Source organism: Acinonyx jubatus, chromosome X (genome assembly GCF_027475565.1).
Source record: "Acinonyx jubatus isolate Ajub_Pintada_27869175 chromosome X, VMU_Ajub_asm_v1.0, whole genome shotgun sequence".
Classification (NCBI taxonomy): Eukaryota; Metazoa; Chordata; class Mammalia; order Carnivora; family Felidae; genus Acinonyx; species Acinonyx jubatus.
Window position 1 is genome coordinate 12,634,605 of NC_069389.1, and position 23,514 is coordinate 12,658,118.

The 23,514-nt window shown below is 40.7% G+C and overlaps 1 long non-coding RNA gene and 1 pseudogene across 1 annotated transcript in view; both read right to left on the reverse strand.

Annotated features, from left to right (window-relative positions):
* LOC128311564 (uncharacterized) overlaps window positions 1–23,514 on the reverse strand; it is a 253,609-nt gene that overhangs the window by 106,747 nt on the left and 123,348 nt on the right. The window lies entirely within an intron of this gene.
* On the reverse strand, window positions 1,497–18,300 carry LOC128311562 (calcium and integrin-binding family member 2-like; annotated as a pseudogene).

Genomic DNA, 23,514 nt, shown 5'->3' on the forward strand with positions numbered 1-23,514 from the left:
CTATATGTGGTTCATTCTGAATCACACTGTACTGACTTTTAGTTCCCCAAAGGGCTTTATAAGAAAACAAAATATGAAATCTACAAGGTCGATATTTAATTTTCCAATAAGACATTTAACTTGGCTTAATTACAATCTGAAGCAGGCTCCAGGCTCTGAGCTGTCAGCACAGAGCCTGATGCAGGGCTGGAACTCACAGACGGCGAGATCATGACCTGAGCCAAAGTCGGACGCTCAACCGACTGAGCCACCCAGGTGCCCCAAGTTATGTTTAAATTTCAGATAAACAATGAACCACTGCTGAGTAAAAATATTTCCAACTGAATTTCATGCAAATATTTTTATGTATTTCCCAAATATTGCATGACACATTCTTTTTTTTAAGTGTATTTATTTTGAGAAAGAGCATGCAAGGGAGGGTCAGAGACAGAGGGAGAAAGAATGCTAAGCAGGCTCTATGCTCAGCACAGAGTCCGACAAGAGACTTGATCTCATGACTGTGAGATCATGACCTGAGCCAGTGTCAAGAGTTGGATGCTTAACCAACTGAGCCACCCAGGCACCCCTGCATGACACATTCTTATATGTTTATGTGAAATTCAAATTTAACCAGGTGGATGTCCTGTATTTTATCTGGCTATTTCTAGAAGAGTTTGGAAGGCTCCCAAGAAGTTCACTCAGTTAAAAAACTCTCCCTGTGAGATCTTAATTCCTCATATCAGTGATTGCATCTTCATTAAGCTAAGCATTAATCTCTTCCTTAGGTGAAGAAAGAAGTACCTTTCCTATTAAAATTCATAATCCCACTATGCAATTCTTTCCCCCCCACACACGCACACTATGCAGTTCTTAAAAGGAAGACCTAAGTCTATATGTTCTGATATGGAATTATCTCCAAAATAAATAATTAAGTGAAAAAAGCAAGGTTCAGTAAAGCATGCATACTGGGTAATCAAGGTTGTCTCGGGGGGGGGGGGGGGGACTGGGTGTAGGTGGAGAGTGGGAGGACTGTGGTAAGGAGTCTACTTTTTTATTCTATTCTGTACATTTTGAATGTTCTATCATGTGCATATATCATCAATTTAAAGACAAATAAGTGTAAATTAACAAGCAAAGAAGCAAAAAAAAAAAAAAAAAAAAGAAAGAAACCAACAAAACAAAACACTATTTATTCCCAAGCAAAACAGAACAAAACATCCCAAGAGATGCCTAATATTTGGTGGAAATTATTTCAACCTCTTTGATTTCCTATCTGACTTTATCAGGTCACCTTAAGAGTTCTGGAAAACTGGAGATAAACTATTTTATAGTCATGCATCGATTCTGTCTTGTCGAAATGAATCTGATATTTTAAAGTGGAAAAAAAAATCTCCCTTCTATAAAGGTGTTAACTTTTATCTGCAAGAATATACTTATTTTATATGCTTTTCTATATTTTATTCTCTTCATTTTCAATATATTTCTCCTGTTTTTCCTCACCACGAGCTTAAACACACACACACACACAGACCTCTCCTAGTAGAAGATATGAAGGTGTCCCTTTGCGAATAACAAGAAACACAGTGATCCGCGTTGATCTAAGTTTCTCTGTCTATATTTTCAACACAAGCTTCATTACAAATTACAGAATCAATTTTCAACCTACATGGATAGGGGTTATGTTAAAGGAAAGACCAAATTCTTATCTAATGTTCCAAAAAAGTCAATGGAACACATACACACATCATTAGCAACATTTCAGGTTAATTAGAAATACACTGAGGGGCACCTGGGTGGCTCAGTTGATTAAGTGGCTGACTCTGGTTTTAGTTCAGGTCATGACCTCATAGTTTGTGAGTTCAAGTCCCATATTGGGCTCTGCTCTGGAAGGGTGGAGCCTGCTTGGGATTCTCTCTCCCTCTCTTTCTGCCCCACCTCAGTTCATGCTCTTTCTCAAAATAAATAAACTAAAAAAAATATATACATTGAGATGTTTGGTAAACCCTAGAAAACCCCAATCAGGAGTCTATTCAACCTCTCAGCTTATATTCAACATCAACATAAAATTTTGTTTACTGATCTAAGCTTTCTCCTGGAGGACATTCAATACTCATGCTTTTGAACTACCTCCTCCCCTTCCTGGCTCATGTTACATTTCCTTTGTACCCAACTCCAGTAGCTCCTAATTCCTGCTTTTCTTTTGAAAACTTTCCCAGGTAACAAATGGGCTGTGTGCCCCTCCATTCCCAGCTGGACCTCCACCTCCCTCTTTATTTGGTTATTCCTTCTCAATCACTTATTAAGCATCTATTTTGTGTCAGACACCATTCCAGGTATAAAAACAAAATCTCTTCTCTTGTGCATTTTACATTCTAGTGTGGGGAGCTGGGGTGGGGTGGGGGGTAGTCAAAGGAATCAAAAGTAACCGGGGCATGATTACATTTTAGAAAGGAAGGTATAGTCTGGAAAGGTCTTTATAACTTTTCAGGAGGATAGGATGGAGCCCTATAGATACCTAAGAGAGTTCTAGACAAAAGAAACAAAATACCAAGACATAAGTGTGGAGCCTTCTGGGTATGATCCAGCACAGAGTGCCAAGGGGACTAGAGCAGAATGAGAAAGGGAGATGAAGTTGAAGGAAATGGAGTCAGAGAGGTACCAGGCAGCAAGATCGTGGAGGCTTTCTGGCCATGGTAAGAACTTCACATACTTGAAAAGATTCATCAAACTCCACAAAGAAGTCACATAAGGCTTTTACTTCAAGGTAAAGGATATGGTGCAGCAAGAGAAAGAGAGTGTAGGTAAGTATTAGGGGTCCAGAGAGATCCCATGTGCAAGTGCCCCAGCAGCTAGGTGAGGCCATGCAACAAAGTTCTGGCCAATGAGGTAGAGCCAGAAGCCATGAGGATATAAATATGAATATGGACATGAATCTTGGAGGTGTAGCAACAGCCATCCTAGGACAGTGGGGATGACACTAAGGTTTTCAGAGCAAGGAAACAGAAAAAGCCCAAATCAAGGTTAACATGGTTCTGCGGCCATACCATACCCAGGCTTCCCACCTTCAAATTTTTTGTTGCAGAGAACCAATGAGCTCCTGAAGGAGTGCTGACAATGTTGTCTCTCTCTTATTCATGGATGTGAAATGACCTTCCTTGGGGTTACATGTTCCAGGCCCCGTGGAGGTTAATGTATGCCCTGACCAGAATGTGGGAAGGCTTGTTCCGATCTTCCCTAAAGTGGTGCACAGAAGGCCCCACTTCAGATGACTAGTAGAGAGCCTCTGGCGCACAGATGGTGCCACTGCAGAGAACTACTCTGTGACCTCACTACCATACCCCTCACTCCATAAAAGCTGGGGATTAAGGTCCATATTGGGTGGGAAATGGGGGCAGAGAATAGCTGTGTGCTGCCTGCATAGTTTGCTCAATCCCTCGTTAGTAAGTTACCCTGAATACAACTCTGTAAATGGTATGGAGCGGCTTCCTTTGTTTTCTGGTCTGAAAGTGTTTTCTCAGTCTGGAGGAAACTTTATAGACTCTCCTCCAACTTCTCACAATTGTTTTCCTGTTTACACTATTATATTAGGATTTTCTGTCGAACATACAGGTACAACACTTCAGTGTCTCCAAACAATGATGTTCAAGCTCCTTAGAATAGCAAATGCAGTAACCATGACTTGGCTTATTTTCTGCCACTCCCTATTATCCACTCTATGCTCATGATACTTTAGTTTCTAAGAATTTCCATCAAGTATCTATTGATTCAACCCTCAGGGCCTTTGCTTATGACATCTCTTGGCCTGCTATGCACATTGCACTTTTCTTTGCCTGGCAAAGAAACTCATTCTTTAAGATCCACATCTCAAACCCAAGATTGCCCTTTCCCCTTACTCCCACAGCACACCCTGCATTCCTTTACCTTGGCATTGACCATACTGCATGACTTTCTATTTATGCGTCTATTTCTGCCACTACACAGTGTGTTCCTCAAGGGCCTGGTTCATCATTGTTTCCTGAAGCACCCAGCACAGTGCCTGGCACATAACTGAGCACAACAGATGTTAAACTATTATGAAGTTAACATTGTCTTGTTTATGTGTGGCAGGAGGTCAAATAGAAGAAAGTCACCAGTTCTAAGTATAGGAAGACCCTATTGTGTAGTTCTAACTAATCTTTCATGCTTGAAAGTACAGTCCTGTAAACAAAAAAGTATAGGTGGTCCAGAAGCTCAAAGATGTTTTCTGAGGTCTTCCAGGGAGAATGAAAGAGAACCTGAGGGCAGGGTTGCTTCTGGTATCTTCAATCAATAAAACCAGAGATTTCATATCAGGGGATTCATTTGTGGTGGCACTGTAATATATCAACCTGGCTAGGCTGAACTACACTTCTACATTTTCCTTCCCTGTATGTTCCTTAAGGTGGGCCATGGGAGAAACTCATGAATTCGAGAGCAGAAGAGAAGCAACAGCCATTTTGTAGCTCGCACAGGTTGTCTCTGGCCAGCTGATTGGCTACAGCTGCTCACCTTCCCCTAGGGTCTTCTTTCTGCTTCTCTAACTTATGAGCCAGGTGTGTGTTTAGCTGCATGATGAAACACCCTGGCTTCTGCAGTATACCCACACTAACAACGAGGTCAGGGGCAACGAGAACTGACATGGGTTTCTGTCCGGTGGGATTTCAGCCCAAACTTACATCCATTCTCCCTTGCCCTGCAGACTTCAAATTTTAGCATCAGATCTAATAACAGTAGCCTTACAAAGACTGCTTAACCAGCTTCCACAGTTGTGTCAAATCACATCTCTGTAATAAAGCCCTTAAATATATATAGGAGGGTGTGTGTGTGTGTGTGTGTGTGTGTGTGTGTGTGTGTCTGTCTGTCTGTATCTGTGTGTGGGTATAAACAGACAAGGAGATTTTATATATACCAAATTTCCTACTAGTTCTCTTTCTCCTAATGAAAACTGACAAATGTAACATCAATTCTAGAAACTTCCCAATACTTCTTTTCTTTCCCTGGTCTCTTTTCCTGAAGTGATTTTCTGTATAGTCTTTAAGTGGCAATTATATTATTGTGTTTTCCTGGAAGAGATCTGGGAGATGGCATCCCACCCTGCAGACTTCTCAATGTAGAATATGCTTTGGCAGCAATAAAAAAGAATCCCAGAGTCTGTAGGAACAGAGAGAGAAAAAAAGGCTGGCCTGCACTGGGATGATTCCAGGGTGTTAGGCTGCAGAACTCACATGAGGTCATCAATACTGAGGAATCCATTTTATTGTCTATGTTCTGAGTTGGCTCACATATAAGCATAGCTTATACTCTGCCCAGGAGCCAGTTGCCAAAGAGGCAGGGAGAGAAGTGATGAATGAGACTTCTACAGCAGTACACCCAGGGAGAAGCCAAACAAATATTTTCCACAGCAGATTTTAATGGTGGGAGCCTAGTGCCAGAATACACTTTATAACATGTCCAACTCTAAGAATATTTGTAGTATCACAATTGCAAAAATGTCAGAGGATTCTTGAAGAAAAGAAAATGAGCAAGATAAAGGAGTCCTGATTTTACACTGAATTCTCAGCATCCCTTCAATTAGCCCCCTAAAAGTTTGAAGGATTGTACACATACTCTGGTGACTTCGAAGGCAGCCCCAATCTAACATTGTTCCTGGGGCACGATGAGAGAAATGGGAGCCAAAGGAAACGCTTGCATCCATATGAATTGAAACATCCTGTATGTAACAGGTGTTTCCCTGAGTTTTACTTGCCTCTGATTCAAATGTGTTCATGTTAATAATAATCCTCAATTTTCTGATCCCTGTTTCTAGCGGTCGGTATAAAATCTGCATCTTCCTCATTTCAATGCCTAGCCCACGTATTCCTTGGGAATCCCTGGAGATGTGTTGCATGGGCATCAAAACTTTAAAACTCCTACCTCAGTCTGTCATACTTTGTCATCTAGACATGAAATCATTGCCATTCTGTCTCTATTGAAATCAGCTCTGTTAAAGACTTCTAGTGCTTACATAAATATATTTCTTCTCTCCTTCTGGGCAGTTAGTCAAGGTCCTAACATTTGTTGTAATCATAATCTGGGAGCATAAATTACATGGGTCACTTTCAAACTATAGGATTTAATTACATGTTTGAGACTTTCCAGCATTTTCTCCCCCTTCTGTGACAATCAAGGAGTCAGAGTATTTTAGATAGTATAGCCTCCATCAACTTGGGTCCCTGGATCTCTACAATGAGCAAATTGTGGATATGAGGAATAAACCTTTCTTACAGCAGATCACTGGGATTTGAGAATTAGAGGTTTGTTATTGTAGCATAACCTTCCCCACCCTAATATTAGTTCCCGTAGCTGCAAGCCCTCTACCACTTCAAGTTTTTGAAATGTCTTTAACAAAGGTTTACTACCCAGCCCAACTCACTTTTTAAAGAACCTCAGTTGCTCAGAATTGGAATCATTCTCCTTGACTTATAATCCATCAACATCTATAGCCCAAGTATAGCTTGCTAGCTTGCTAGCTAGCTAACTGGCTATAATCTATTTTTTAAAATAATATAATAAGCACAATGAACCCATCAACAAGCCAAAAACCTAGAACATTACAAATAACTTACATCCAATATGCAACCAATATGAATATGCATTCCTCCCCAATTCCATAATTCTGCCTCCTCTCTAAATAAACATAATTTTGAATATTATGTTTATTCTTCCTTTGTTATAAATGTGTGTTAAGTCATTTTATCATACATATCTGTGATATATAAAGTTCAAAATAATGAACACTAGCCTTGATTTTCATCAGTCCAATTGTTATGAAGTTGAACATCTCTTTGGTTATTGACCATACATGTTTCTTTTTCTGTAAAATACCCATTTGCGTTAGCTACCAATTTTTCCACTGAGTTACTCGTCTTTTTCTTACTGATATGCAGAAGTTCTTCATATATACAGGATACTAATCCTTTATGCATTGTATGTGTAGCAATTATCTAACCAATTTAATTTTGTCTTTAAAAACTTTAATTAGGGCGTTCTTTTGATAAACAGAAATTTTTAATTTTGTCTTTGAAAAGTTTGAGAGTGGGGGTATGGGGACAGTAGACTTCCTGGGAGGTATGAACCCAAATGTTATACTTTGGGTAAAGACTCTGAACTGTTATTGTTTGTATCTCAGACTGGTGAAGTCAAAACAAAGCTAGCATTACAAAATAACAATGTACACACACATTTATACATACATTTTTACAGAGACAAATACCAGTGTGTTTTTCCCTTATGGCTAAACATGCAGTTCAGACATTGCAAAAATCCTTTAAAATGGGTAGGCAGTAAACAAACAAATAGCATTCTTATGATGGTTGAAATCCACTGTTAAAAGAAAAGGAACAGGTGGTGCAATTAAAATCAGAAAGACTTTTTACTAAAGATAGTCAAAGTAAAGATCAGCATAGTGTACTAGCCTGGACTTTGACAGCCATTTCTGTGAGGTATTTTTTTACCTCAAAGGACAAAAATAAGAATCAGAGGATGCAAAAGTCCATGAAAAATAGAGGACAGTTTGTACATTTTAAGGCAAGTCTGATGAATTATCTATTAGTAGATAAAATTACTATTATTTACATGGAAGCTTAAGAAACAGAATGTTTTCCTGGTTTTTAGACTACAGCATGACCAAAGATGTTTTTTCTACAATGTTTATGCCACTGACAAAGAAATTTCTAATGCAACAAAAAGGGTACCTAAAACCAACATCTCTCAATAATTTCTCAAAAAGTTCTTAAGAAAAAAAAGACCTTCCTCAAAAATGCCTGTCAATTTTAATTCCACATACTTGTAAATTTTTTTTCTTTCCTTCTTTTTTTTTCTTTTTTATAAAATGTTTGTTTATTTTTGAGAGAGAGAGACAGAGGGATACAGAGAGAGAGCAAGCAGGAGAGGATCAGAGAGAGTAGGAGACAGAATCTGAAGCAGGCTCTAGCCTCTGAGCTGTCAGCACAGAGCCTGACGCGGGGCTCAAACCCATGAATTGTGAAATCATAACCTGAGCTGAAGTTGGATGCTAAACTGATTGAGCCACCCAGGTGCCCCCCAATTTTTTTCTTCTTATTGGCAGAAATCAAAATAAGGTGGGATCATAAAACTGTATTCTGTACATCATTACATAAGAGTATATTTAATATGATTTTATTTGACTAATTATAATCTATTTACTTGTACTTTAGAAAGTTTGCATCCCTTCATGTCGGGTTGATATACACATTTTATCAATAAGAGGTGAAAGTTTTAATTGATTATGTATAGTATTTATAGACAACTCCTCTAAAATCAGAGCATTGGGCCCCTGGCTCTGTAATTTACCCTCTCATTTTCCATAATCCCCATGGGTAGGGGTAAAGAAAAGGTGGTAGGGGAAGATTTCCTATTTAAAACTTCTAACAATCACAGGGGCTTCTACTGGAGGACTGGCATGATTGCTTTCTAATACATACAGCTCTTTGGGGAGACAACTTGAGGTATTTTGAATTGAAGATTACACATCCACCCCACAACCACACATCCTTACATACCTCCCCATCCTCTATACACACAGTGCCCCAACTTCCTGGACTTCTAAAAAACAGCTGAACTGCTCTGCACAATAAATTAAGAGAAAATCAGAGTCGGGGCGCCTGGGTGGCTTAGTCGGTTAAGCGTCAGACTTCGGCTCAGGTCATGATCTTGCAGTTCGTGGGTTCAAGCCCCACGTCGGGCTCTGTGCTGACAGCTTGGAGCCTGGAGCCTGCTTTGGATTCTGTGTCTCCCTCCCTCTCTGCCCTTCCCCCACTTGCACTCTGTTTCTCTCCCTTTCAGAAATAAACATTAAAAAAAGAAAAAAAGAGAAAATCAGAGTTTCTGGATATCCCCTAAGAGGAGGTGGTAGGGGGCCTGGGAAAAGGAAGAACAGAGAAGAGGTGAAAAGAGTCTTATAAGAGAGAAGCTGAGAGTCTTAACAGGAGCCCAGGAGGCAAAGAAGAGGGCTTTTACAGGGATTTTAATGGGAGGAGCAACAAGCATATAATCATGAGGCAATTTTATTTTTGTCTCTTATTAGCCCAGTGGTTCTCAACAGCCAATTTTGCCCCCCAGGGGATACTTGGCACGGTCTGGAGACATTTTTGGTTGTCACAAGGAATGGAGGTGCTACTGACATCTAGTGGGTAGAGACCAGGGATGCTGCTAATATCCTACAATGCACAGGACCCTCCCCACAGCAAACAATGATTGAGTCAGAATGTCAGTAGTGCTGAGGTCGAAAAACTTTTATTCACCTTTTAAATTTGTTTAGCAGGGTTGCTTCTTCCCCTGGCCCGTATGAAAATAACTCTATGAATTTTCAAGTTGCTCTCAGGAAATGCAAGCAGTCTTAGTCTACCACTAGAAATGTCCATTTACTTGTGGAAGCAATGCTCCAAATTTGCTGTCAAGTTGAACTATTCACCCAGCAGTGGTAGAACTATACTAGATGATGTTTTTGGTTTCCCCTTACATTAACATTCTATAGAACATGAAATTCATTTGAAAGTGTACTGATTCCTAACCCACCCCAGAACAAAACACTGATTAAATCTCAGTTACTATCTTCTTTGTTGTTGTCATTGTTATTTTGGATTTTGCCTCTTTTAGTGAGAGAGTGTTGCAGAGTGGTAAAAAGTTTAGACAGTAGAGAACACTGCCTGGATTTGAATCTGTAGGAACCAAGGCCAACTCACCCCAAGACCAGCCACTTTGGCCTGAGCATTATTTTGAGTTAAAAGCAATCCAAACCCAGCAGATTCGGGGAAAGGTCTTTATCTCTCTCTCAACTGCCTGCAGGGACCAGAAGAGAGCTATTAACAGAGATTCCTCTTTACCTAAGAAACTTATCTGTAAAATAGGGCACCTCGGTTTTCCAAATATCTCTTTTCACCTTCCCACTAATGGTCTTTCTTTTGTATCCTCAGGTCTCTACCCCTCTCCTGAGCACATATAAGCCTCAAGTTACTTGACTGTCTTTGGAATTTTCATGTCTATATGGATTCCTGTACTTATGCTATTAAATTTCATTTTTTCCTGTTAATCTGTTGCATATTAATTTGATTCTAAGTTCAGCTAGAAGGATCTTGAAGGGCAGAGGAAATTCTTCCTCCCCAACAAATCCCAGCTCTCCCACTATCGACTTTAACCTGTTGAGGCCTCTCATTTATAAAATGGGATGATAATAACCCTACCTCATAAAGTTACTGTTAAGATTAAATGAGTGAAATATATTTTTTCAAGAGTAAAGTTGGTATTTTAGTATCTTGTTTTATGGATTTCTGATCTAACAGTGATTAGCTTAGACCAGAGGACATATTATCTATATTTCTATGAAATTCTCTCAAATTCCACCACGTTATCCTGCACATAGTAGAGAAATTTAATATTTAATGATTCGAGTTCAGTACAATTACCTTCGGATGATAAAATTCCAAGAAAATAGAAAAATAAAAAATATGTCTTCCTAGCCTCTTTACTTTCATCTTTTATATGGAAGAAATTGAAAAGTTCCCAGAAATTTTGTAACTATTACTGGAAGTAAATACTAATAATAAAATGTCACATCATTGACGAAAAAAATAATTCACATAAAGATTATAAAGTACATAGCCAAAAATGTGATTGTTCTTAAAACCTTCAAAATCACTGGTTCCAGATTCTTAATGAAAGTTAGAAAATGAAAGTATATATGGAAAGGCCCATGGACAGGAGGTCTATGGTCATCCCCTATTTTGGAAGTTTCCAAGGATGACTTTGCGTCATCACTGAATGGATGACCAAGAAGCAATAGATTTGTGTGTTTTTTTCAGTCAGAGAGATGCGCTTGTAGTAAATTCCACCAAGGAGAAAGGACCCATTATGGAAGCAAAAACATCTTCCTCTAAATTGACATTTGCCCCTTTGCTCACTGCTATTTTCCGTATTTATATGTGAGTGATAAGGTCTGGTAACGGCAAAACCACTTATCTAGCACCATATTCTTCAAAACACATTATGTCATTATTCCATTTTGAATTATTGTTGATTCTAAGAAAAGTACTTCTCTCATTTCTCAGCAACTGAAATAAGCCTGCTAAATGTTTAATTTTATCCATTTTCACCTAAATGGGGTACTGAAAATCAGACAGAAAGGGGTTCTCAGTCCTGTGAAATTTGGGAAATCTCCTCTCCAAAATATAGTCCCATTAACCCTTGAGCTGAGTGTATCATGAGGAAAGACTTCTCGAAGTAGGGAGCTGAAAGGTAGCAAATTGCCCTCTGAACACTCTGGAGGCCTGGAACAAGTTAAAGAAGGAGGCATATGCTTTTGTCTCAAAAAGATAAGCAGGAGCCATGAAGGCCATGACAGAGCCATGAGTGTTATAAGCCCTTTCTTCCCAACTGCATTATCACCTCTTAGTCCTCACAGAAACAGTCTCACTTCTCCTGGCCAATGGAGGCAGCTACAGACCTCCTGTCTCCTCCTCACTCTTCTCCTGTTCTTCTGATACAAGACTCATTTCCCTCTCTCAGTGAATTTGCTCCAAGCTTCCTCTGCCCATCAAATATCCAGCTACCTAATGTTTTTAGATTCATTTTATGTCACTTATTATTTACTAACCTTGCAGTAACCACCTGTAGGGGAGCAGAATTTGCTACCCCAAAATATGTTTCCTTGACATAAGGATTATTTTAGGCTTATTATTTTTAAGAAACTGCAAACACAGGAGAAGCTCTGAAAACTGAGTAGAAGTTATCCTTTTGTAAGAGCTATTTACATTACACCTGCGATTACAGATAGAGTCAGCTAACAAGCATCTTTTTTTTTTTTTAATTTTAGAGAGAGGGCAGAGGGAAAGAGAGCATCTTAAGCAGGCTCCATGCTTAATGCAGAGCCTGACACAGGGCTTGATCTCATGATCCTGGGATCATGACTGGAACCAAAATCAAGAATCAGACACTCAACCAACTGAGCCACCCAGGCACCCCATAAGCATCTTATTTTAATATGCAACAACCATAACAAGCAGTTTAGCAAACAATGTATGTCCCTTTCCTCTTGTTGTGTTTTAGTTTAGTCCAGATCACTTTTAACAAACAAGTGGTTAAGATCAGGTGCACTGAAGAAACTGCATTTTTGCTGGGAGCTGAATTGGAAATGAGGAGAGGAGAGATAAATTAATGGTCCAAGTCTTTAGGGGAAGCCAGGTCTAGGTGAGACTGAGCAGGAAAGGGGGTGGGAATACCATTTACTGATCACATCACATGCTTTAGAAATAGCAGGCCCTGTTCTGATGTTTTCAATTTCATTATCTCATGTAATCATCAAAACAACACTATGTAATAGAAAAGTAGGTAAAAGGAGCATCCCCGTATCATGAATAATGAAACCAAGTCTTAGAGAGGTTAATTAATGACTCAAGGTCCTAGAATCATATGTAAATTCAAAGTAAGATTCAAACCCAGGGCTTTCTAACTCATAGCACATGTTCTTTCCTCAATGCTAGCCTGCCTCTCAAACAAAAATTATCAAAGCTATACCCAAAAAACCCTGTGAAGACTAATAAACAAATTCAGCAAAATTGTAAGATACAAAATCAGCTGTATTTCCATATGCTAGCAACTAATAATTCAAAAAGGAAATAAAAAAACAATCTCATTTATAATGGCACTAAGAAGAATAAAATATTTACAAATAAACTTAATCAAGGAGATGAAAGACTTGTCCACTAAAAACTTTAAAATAATAATGAAAGGATTTAAAGCAGACAGAAATAAATGGAAAGACATCTCGTGTTCATGGATTGAGGAAAAAATTAATACTGTTAAAATGTCCACACTACCCACACTGATCTATAGATTCAATGCAATCCCTATCCAAATCTCAATGGCATTTTTCACAGTAACAGAAAACACAATACAAAAATTCATATGAAACCACAAAAGACCCCAAATATTCAAAGCAATCTTGAGAAAGAAGAACAAAGCTGAAGGCATCACACTTCCTCATTTCAAAATATTTCAAAGCAACAGTAATCAGAAACAGTATGGACAGAAAAACAAACACATAAACCAATGGAACAGGATATGGAGAGTCCAGAAATAAACCCATGCATATATGATCAACTGATTTTAGACAAGGGTGCCAAGAACACATAGAAGAATAGTCTCTTCAATAAATGGTATTTGGGAAAACTGGATATCCAAATGCAAAAGAATGAAATTGTACCCTTAAGCCATATGCATATGCAAAAATCAACTTAAAATGAATTAAAGATTCAAACATAAGACCTGAAACCATAAAACTAGAAGAAAATATAGGGGAAAAGCTTCTTGACATTGGCCTTGGCAATGATTCAGATAGGATACTAAAGGGATTCTGACACCCAATTCCAGTGTGTGTGAGGTGATATCCCCCACAAAAGCAAACAATTCTTTGGACATCAGCTGCGTGTCCTACAATTCAACACAATTCTGACACAATCTCTCCAGAGGTGGCACCAAGTCCCACAGGTCAGGGGCTCAGTCCTACAAAATTGACTTCAGATGCCAGTCGCAAGCCCAGGTTATTGCCTGTGCTTCTGACCAACTGGCTATAGATCGAAGGTTCCAATGACCCCCTCCAACTGAGGATGCCAACTGCAAGTCTAGGTTGTCACCTGTACTCCTGAACAACTGGTTATGAACCCTATGACCCGACTCCCCATCCTCAGATTTAACTAATTTGTTACAGTGGCTCACAGAACTCAGAGAAACATTTTAGTTACTAGATTACCGGTTTACTCTAAAAGGGTATAGCTCGGAAATAGTCAGATGGAAGAGATCCATAGGGAAAGGTATGGGGAAAGAGCATGGAGCTTCCATGCCCTCTCCAGGTGTGCCATGCTCCCCATTATCCACACATTCACCAACCTGGAAGCTCTCCAAATCCCATCCTTCTGGGTTTTATGGAGGTTTCATTACATAGGCACAATTGATTGAATAACTGGCCACTGGCTATCAATTAAACCTCCAGGCCCTCTCCCCACTTAGGAGGTCAAGGGGATGCCCCATCCTGAGGTGCAGTCCAAAGGTCACCTCGTTAACATTACAAAAGAACTCTTGTTGCCATCATTACTTAGGCAATTCCATGGGTTTGGGGAGCTTTGAGCCAGGAACTGTGGTTGAACAGCCAATAAATATATGAGAAATGTGTATTTTGGTAATCTGGATGACCAAATGTATATTTGTTATAAATCACAATATTGCAGACACCTAAAATCACAGGCAACAAAAGGAAAAAGAACAAATGTGATTGCATTTAAGTAAAAACTTTCTGTACAGCAAAGAAACCGATCAACAAAATGAAAAGGCAACCTTCAGAATGGGAGAAAATACTTGTAAACCATATATCTGATAAAGGGTTAGTATTAAAAATGTATTAAAAATGCCTACAATACAACAGGAAAAATAAATCCAATTTTAAAATGGGCAAAGGAACTAAATACATATTTCCCCAAAGAATATTTACAAATGAAAAAGAAAAAATAAAAAAAGAATACATACAAATGGCCAGTATACGAAAAGCTGCTCAACATCACTAATTATCAGGGAAATGCAAATCAAAATGACAATGAGATACCACCTCATACCCGTTAAGGTGGCTATTATCAAAAATATTTATATGTAACAAGCGCTGGTGAGCATATGGAGGAAAGGGAACCCTTGTACGCTGTTGGGAATGTAAATTAGAATAGTAGCTATGGAATAATTCCTCAAAAAATTAAAAATAGAACTACCATATGATCTAGCAATCCCACTTCCGGTATATATTAAAGGAAATAAGGTTCCTATCTCAAAACGCTACCTGCACTCCCATGCTCGCTGAAGTATTGTTCACAATAGCCATGATACAGAAGCAACCTAAATGTCTGCTGATGGGTGAACGGATAAAGAAAATGTGCTATATACAAACAATGGAATATTATTTAGCCTTTAAAAAGAAGAAAATCTTGCCATCCGCCGGAATATGGATGAACCTGGAGGATATGATAAGTGAATTAGGCAGACACAGAAGGAAAAATAATACATGATCTCCCTTACACAAGGAATCTAGTCAAACTCATAGAAGCAGAAAGTAGAGTGGTGGTTGGCAGCCACTCAAGGGAAGGATAAATGCAGAGGTATTCGTGAAAGGACACAAAGTCTCAGGTGCACAAGATGAAACAGTCCTACAGATCTACAGTGCAGCACAGTGCCTGTGGTTTTTGTTCCATTTTGTTTTATGGGGACATGAAAGTGCTTTATTACCAGAAGTTCACAAATGTGTGGCCAGCACACACCAGTGAGAATTCCAGGTCTTGGGGAGGGTGGAGGAGAAGGGGTGCCCAGGACTCAGAGCTAGGGACAGGGACAGAGCCCTTGGCCCACTCTCCTCACAGCTTCACGATGGGAGGGTTGGGGGAGACGGAGACCTGGCGAACCGGTGTGCGGCCCAGCTGTGGGTTTGAGAGAAAGACCGCATAGCTCATAAAACATTGTCCTCTTTCATTTTTCACTTTTCCCTGCGCGACTGGGATGCCTGCCCAGCCCTTGGACACGTGGGCATCCCCTGCCCCATGAGGTCTCCGCCTTCCCCTCCCAGTGGGGTCATTTGTGACAGGGAGAGGACCAGGGTCTGGGGAGCTGGAGTGGGTGGGGACAGATAGGAGGCCTTTGGAGGCCCTGGGGTCTGGGAAGGTCCCTGCTCCTCACACCCCCCTTCCCTGGGTAAGGATCTTTTGCTGAAAGGGCCCAAGGAAATGTTGGTGGGAATAACCCCAGAGGCCACAGCCCCATCTCTGGGCAGCTTGGAGGTCACACTTGTGTAGACAGCAGCAGAGCCAGATGGTCAGCTTCTGGGCCACCACACCCTCAGCAGCGTCCTCAGATCCGGATGTGGAAGGTGCTGAGGAGTCGCGGGCCTTGGCAATCACGTCCTCAAGGTCCACAAAGTCCAGTTTACCATCCTTGTCCAGGTCGGCCTCCTCGATGATCTTGTCGCACATGAGCATCACCTCCTCCTCGTCCAACTCCGACTGGGTGAGCCCGGCCAGCTTCCGCTCCAGATCCTCCTTGCAGACGAAGTTGTAGGTGTTGAAGGAATAGTTTGCCTTGAGCTCCCGGAGAGCCAACTCGCAGAGCACAGAGGACATACCCACAAAGTTGCCGAAGGTGCGGTTCCCCCTGCCATCCTCAGTAAAAGCCTCTACGATCCTTTCCTTGAATGGGTCCTCCCGGAGCTCCGGCATCACGATGACGAGGCTCATCGGCACATGGACGACGGGGCTTTTCCGACAGTCCACTGGAACGGGCTGGGGGCCAGCTGGTAGAAGCGTGCAATTGCGCCTGGAGCGTGAGGATGTCCTGCTCACTGAAGAAGGTGCAGTCCCGGTAGTAGTCCAGCTGCTCCTCCGTGGAAGTGATCTGCTTGTGCTGCCCAGGCGCCAGAGCCTGAGCCCCGCCCACTGCAGACCCACCCGGCAGCCCCCCCCCCCCCCCCCGCAGCATCGGGGGGCGGGCCCACGGCCACACCTGTAGTTTAAAAGACCGCAGCATATATTTAAAATTTTACTAAGAGGGTAAATCTTCTATTATGGGTTCTTATCACACACACACACACACACACACACACACACACACACACTAATAAAGGGAACAAGAGGAAACTTTTGGAAGTTATGGGTATGTTTATGGCATAGATTGTGGTGATATTTTCATGGCCATATACTTATCTCCAAACTCCTCAAGTTGTATATATTAAATACACACAGCTTTTTGTATGTCAACCATAACTTAATAAACTGGTGGTGGAAGGCGGGGGTGGTTGAGTGATCAAAGGAGCACAAAGAGACACTGGACACCTGAAGGATAAGGAAAGGAGTGGCAGAGTATGGGGGTAGTGGACACAGAAAGGAAGTGAGAGGATGCCAAAAACAAATGGTGTCTGTTGCTTTACCATTTTTCCAAGGTGTATCTTTTTTTTTTTAATTTTCTCATGTTTATTTATGTATTTTGAGAGAGAGACAGAGCATGAGCAGGGGAGGGGCAGAGAGATTCCCAAGCAGACTCGATTTCATGAACCCTGAGATCATGATCTGAGCTGAAATCAAGAACCTGAGACTTAACCCACTGAGCTACCCAGGTGCCCTTCCAAGGTGTATCTTAAAGCAGGAACAAGAAATAGAGTTTCTAAACTGAGATCTATGGATATATTCTCAGAAATCAGTGAAATCTTTGAAATTTCTTATTGCTGATGGGAATTCTCATTGCAATGGGAATCCTTTTTTTTTCTTTTAACATTTTCTTAGATCGAATTTATTCTTATTTAGTATAAATCACTTTTGAAGACTTGTACATTTTGTATCTGTACTAAACAGTGATATAAACAAATCTTTAGGCTACTGAAAATAAACTTAAAAAAAATACAAAGCTCCCCATTCCCCACCCTCTCCTCAGTCCCTGGAAGCCACCATTCTATTTTCTGTCTCTACCCACTGATAATCTTTAACAGGTGCTTTAACAAGTTATGAAAACAAGAGTTTCTTCTGCAGCAAAAAATATATAGAATGGCTTCTTCGAGGACTTGTAAATAAGGAAGATAAAATAATATATATCCTCTGAGAAGTAAACTTTAACCTCAACACATAAATATTCAATAAAGTCATGCTGAAGAGTGAGAATGCCCTCTAGGTTATGATTGGTCATCTCCTTTCTACCCTGGCTCTCTGTTCCAGCCATACTGGCCTTCTCTCTGTCTTAAATCATACCTGGCTCTTTTCCAACTCTTACTGAATGCATAAAACAATATCTGAACAAATGGTAAGGTATTCTTTGATGGAAACACTAGCTATCATAAAAAGTCATTTTCCTAAAATTAATATATAATTCAGTAAAATATTCATTATGATCCCAACGAGAATTTTTAAGGACATATAAAGTCCATGTAAGTCCAAACACCCAATCCAATAAAATTATTAAAGAGAAGATTACAGTATATTTGGGAGGGCTTATCTTAGATATTAAACATACTATAAAACCACTACCATCGAAATACTATAGTTTGGCACAGAAGTGTTCAAATAGGGGTGCCTGGGTGGCTCAATTGGTTGAACGCCCAACTCTTGATTTCAGCTCAGACCATGATCCCAGGGTCATGGGATCAAGCCCCACATTGGGCTCCACTCTGAGTGTGGAGCCTACTTAAGATTCTCTCTCTCTCTCTCTCTCTCTCTCTCTCTCTCTCTCTCCCTCTGCCCCTCTCCCCTGCTCTCTCTCTCTCTCTCTCTCTCTCTCTCTCTAAAATTAAAACAAAATGTGCAAATAAAGCAGCAGAATGAAGTAGCAATCCCAGAAATAGATTCCAGTAAATACATTAAAATATAGGATAAAGGCAACATTCAAATTCAAGAGGAAAAGAATAGTGTATTTGTTAAATGGTACTGGCACATCTGTCTATATAGGTTAAAGAAAATAAAATTGAATCCCTAGCTCACACCATATCCAAAACTAAATTCCAAATGGATTTAAGATCTAAATGTAAAAAACAGTAATGATAAAAACCAAACAAAAACAAAACCAAAAACAACAACAACAAAAAAATAGAGTAAAACCCACAGAATGAAATCTCCCTGTTGGACATTACTGCCATTAATCTCCTCAGCAATCTCAAATATCCTTTGGAAAGCCCTGCTGTTGACATCACCATGGCCATGGGGAGACCTTCTGTTCATCTCCATAAGATACCAGTCATCATCAGAATTCAATGCTTGGGGCGCCTGGGTGGCTCAGTCAGTTAAGTGTCCGACTTCAGCTCAGGTCATGATCTCATGGTTTGTGAGTTTGAGCTCTACATCAGACCTTGCACTGATAGCATGGCACCTGCTTCAGATTCTCTGTCTCCTCTCTGTGCCCCTCCCCTGCTAGTGCAAGATCTCTCTCCCTCCCTCTCTCTCTCTCTCTCTCTCCTTCTCTCTCTCTCAAAAATAAACATTTAAAAATTAAAAAAAAAGAATTAAAAGCTTGATGAATGAGCTATTTTTATTTTTATTTATTTATTTTTTTTAATTTTTTTTTTCAACGTTTATTTATTTTTGGGACAGAGAGAGACAGAGCATGAACGGGGGAGGGGCAGAGAGAGAGGGAGACACAGAATCGGAAACAGGCTCCAGGCTCTGAGCCATCAGCCCAGAGCCTGACTTGGGGCTCGAACTCCCGGACCGCGAGATCGTGACCTGGCTGAAGTTGGACGCTTAACCGACTGCGCCACCCAGGCGCCCCTTGATGAGTTATTTTTAAAGGGTGATGTCTATCATGTAAAGCAGTTCTTCATTGTCTTTATATTTAATGACACTACTTCTTTGGAAGGGTGTTGCTTAGAAAGATTTAACTTCCCCAGAGAGGGGATGTGCTGAACATTTCCAGGCAGGACGGGGACCAGCAACTCCTGAGACTACTGCAAAACATCTGATGTCCTCTTTCACACTCTCCCAAGACCTGAAGCAAAATTAGCTTGGAAAATCTTGTCTATGTCCTTCTTCCAAAAGAGTGGGATTTGTCAACTTTGCCCAGAGGGGTAGAAGAGCTCCCATTCTACACGCCCCCACCTTTGTTTTAACCAATAGAATATTAGTACACATGACACAAGCAGAGACTTGAAATTTGCTTGCTTTGCCACTGCCAGGAGCCAAGTCGTCCTACATAACTGCTAACCATTTAGCTCTAGTCCCACGATGAGCCACACGGAGAATTCACCACAGCCAACTCTCAGAACAAGAGCATAAAGCACAGCTTCCCCTGCTGAACCATGAGCAACATAAATGCTGCTAAGTTAGTATGCCACTAAGATTTTGTGATCATTCATGACAGAGCTATACCTGCCTGCTAAATACAGTTAAGATGTTTAAGTTAACATGCACAGACTTAAGGTATGGGAACAGTTAATATTCAGAGGTTCTTGTCAGAAAAGCCCATATTGGAATTTTTCTCTTATATCTGACTCAAAAGTTGAAGAGACATGCTAGCTAGTTATATATTCAACCACAATATATGTTATTTCTTCCACGTGACTACCGCTTACAATGATAACGTGATAAATCTTTCCCAAATCTTCATTAAGACTTTAGCCCAGTAAAGAAGGGCGAGAGTAAACAGAGCATTTTAATCCCATGGGAGGAATATTATACAAGAAACACACAGCGCCATATAAGGATATTATACGAGAATACAGAGTGTCATACTTGATGAAGACGTAGGGAACCTAAGAAGTCTGAATGAGGAGGCATCTAAGTTGAGACCTGAAGGATGAAGAGCAGCTCTGAGGCTGACAAGGGCGTAGGAAAGCAGAGGTCAGTGATCGGGGGCCAACTTTGCAAGACGCAGAGATAAATGAGCATATGGCATATTGCAAGATTTGAGGTACTATCGTCCAAAGAAAAGAAGTGGGGAAAGGGGAATAGGAAAGTAAAAGAGAGAACAGTCCCAGATCTAATATTTCTTCTCTTTTCCTCAATATGCCTCTTCTGTGAAGGCCAGGACATTATGTATTTGGTATCTAAAGCACATTTTTTTCTTTCATGACTATTCCTTTATATGCAATCCCAAATAGGTTCTTGATCTCAGGAAAATTACTGAGGTTTATTCATACTAAAGTGTGATTGGTTGAGAAGGTTAAAAGAGCAATCACCCCAGGTATGTGCACTGTAATAAGCTGCCAAAACACTGGACTAAGAATATAATTTCAGGCATCAGCCAAATGGTGACAGATTGAGATCTGCCTTTCACCATTACATCTAGCCTTTTCTGAGAGACCGAAAGTAATCCATCCTTCCTTTTAAGATGTACAGTTGGTTCTCATTATCTGTAGGCGTTATGTTCTATAAAGTAGCCATGAATACTTGAATACTGTGTTAATGAATACTGAACATTGCTCCTGGAGGTAATAAAGGACTGGGTTCCTCTAATTATAACATTTTCATCAACCAGTCAATACGTAACCTTATTTTATGTGTGCTTCTGTTTAAAGCTCCTGTTTCATGAGTTCAATGTTAATGAATCAATAATACCTACTAAATAAAGTGTCTTTAAACAGAAGCACACATATAGGAACATTAGACAGCATGTCAGCACTATACCTGGGGGCCATTTTCAACAGCAAAATTGCCAACACAGAGTACAAAAATATGAAAACTGTACTACTAAACAAACCACAGGCGGGCACCTGGGTGGCTCAGTCGGTTGAACGTCCAACTTCGGCTCAGGTCATGATCTCTTGGTTTGTGGGTTCGAGCCCCCAGATCAGGCTCTGTGCTAAGAGCTTAGAACCTGGAGCCTGTTTCAGATTCCGTGTCTCCCTCTCTCTCTCTCTGCCCCTCCCCAGCTTGCTCTCTCTCTCTCAAAAAATAAACAAAAAAACCAATACAAAAAATTAAAAAAAAAAAAAAACACAGAAAGGACACTTATTCACGGTAGAAGAGCTGAAACAAAAAGGCGGAGCGTTGCCTTTTTCGACCTCAGCTGGGAATGTGTGTCAGGTAACTAAAATTTTCTGCTTCTCCGTGCATGGCTGAGAATTACCACTAAAGTCTTGCGAGTATTGATTTGGGTTTACAAATAAGATTCAGCAAGTGGTGAATTTGAAAATTGAATCTGCAAATAATGAGGATCGACTGTACAGGAACAACACATTTTTTACGCTTTCTGCCATATCCTCTGTTTACATACTGAGGAAACATTCTCTAGGACCCACATGCACAGCTCTTCCCACTTGCATTACCATGTAGTGCTGTTCCCTGCAATCCAAATCCTCTTACTACACACTGTATAAATGAGAGTCCTAGGACCTTCTCTTGGTTACATGTGGAAATTGCTTGCATTTTGTGATTGTTTATGCATGTCCACCAACACAAACAAGGCCTTATACATACTTCTTACATATGCATGTGCATTCTCAAGACGTTTAAATGACTACAATTTATTATTCTGGGACCAGAATATGTCTTTGAACATAGTGCTGTTTTCTCACTTTTAGAGATGGATAACTTGTCCCCTTTGGATAAGGAAATAGCTCATTATTCAGTCAGCATGTGCTTCAGAAATGTTGTCAGACATCATGCTGGATTGTTCTATCAACTTTTTATGCCGGGGATTAAGTTCTCCAAAATCTCCCTTTCTGTGTGGTTCTTTTTGTTCTTGGTGTTTTTTTTTTTAATTTTTTTTAACGTTTATTCATTTTTGAGAGACAGAGTGCAAGCAGGGGTGAGGCACAGAGAAGGGGAGACACAGAATCCGAAGCAGGCTCGAGGCTCCGAGCTGTCAGCACAGAGCCCAACATGGGGCTCGAACTCATGAACCACAAGATCATGACTTGAGCCAAAGTCAGACACTTAACTGACTAAGCCACCCAGGCGCCCCTCTGTGTGGTTCTAAGTTAAACAAAAGGTGAGCTTGTACAAGATTTAGAAGGCAGAAGGAAGCAGCAGCCATTACGCTCTGAAGTCACAGGTGGTTAGAGGTGGTGAGACACAGATACAGGTGTGAGCACGTTCCGGCTGGTCCTCACTCTCCTCACCTCCACCCCGCCAGCTCTCTGGCCCCTGCTGACTGACAGCAATCCCAGGCCCACCACCACATAATTCTTTGCAATTTGCAGAGGCAGTGGCCACAAAGAGCCAACAGCTTGCCATGACTACTCTACCAGCTCCCATTTCTGATCTGACTCCAGACACTGGATGTGCCAAGCGCCAGGGTTTCCTTGGAAGCTCTGACTCATTCGCTGATGCCAGGGTTAGTTAGTGACCTTCCCACAACCCTTCAGCTCCCGGCTGCCACTGCACAATGTTTGCTTCCCCAGCTCCTCTCCCACTGCCAAGATCTAATTCTTATAATAGATTTCTTCTTCCATAATACTCATCGTGGTTCTGCTACCCTGACTCATACCGTTATCTGCTTGGATTTCTCCTATTTCAGTGCCAGGCTGTAAAAAGCATGTAACAGACACTCCTGTGGACAAACTAAGCCACAGAGCTAGAACAATGATCCCTCCTGCTTGTAGAGTGCTGTTAAGAGGCCACATGGCCTCTCATGCATCATGCGGGAACTGGCTGAGTGCCCCGCGTTGCGACTCCTATTCACTGTGCCTTGAATACAGTCACTCCTTACGTTTGTATGACTCCTAGCAACCTACAAGGTGCTTTCGTGTGCATATTCCAGGAACTACCAATATAGGAAAGACTTGGACTTGGTTTCCCCATTTTACAGATGAGGAAACTAAGAAAGGTTAAGGTCATGGGGTTAGTAAGCGGCAGAGTTAATGCTCAAACTCAAGCCTTCCAGAGGAATTTTTTTTATTTCACTGAGGAGACTCAACCATAAAACTGAACATAAAATATTTAAGTGGGCACCTGTTGCTAATGGCTAATACTTTTAAAGCAACAAATTTTCCCTAAGACAGTTGCTCCTTCAATGATTTAA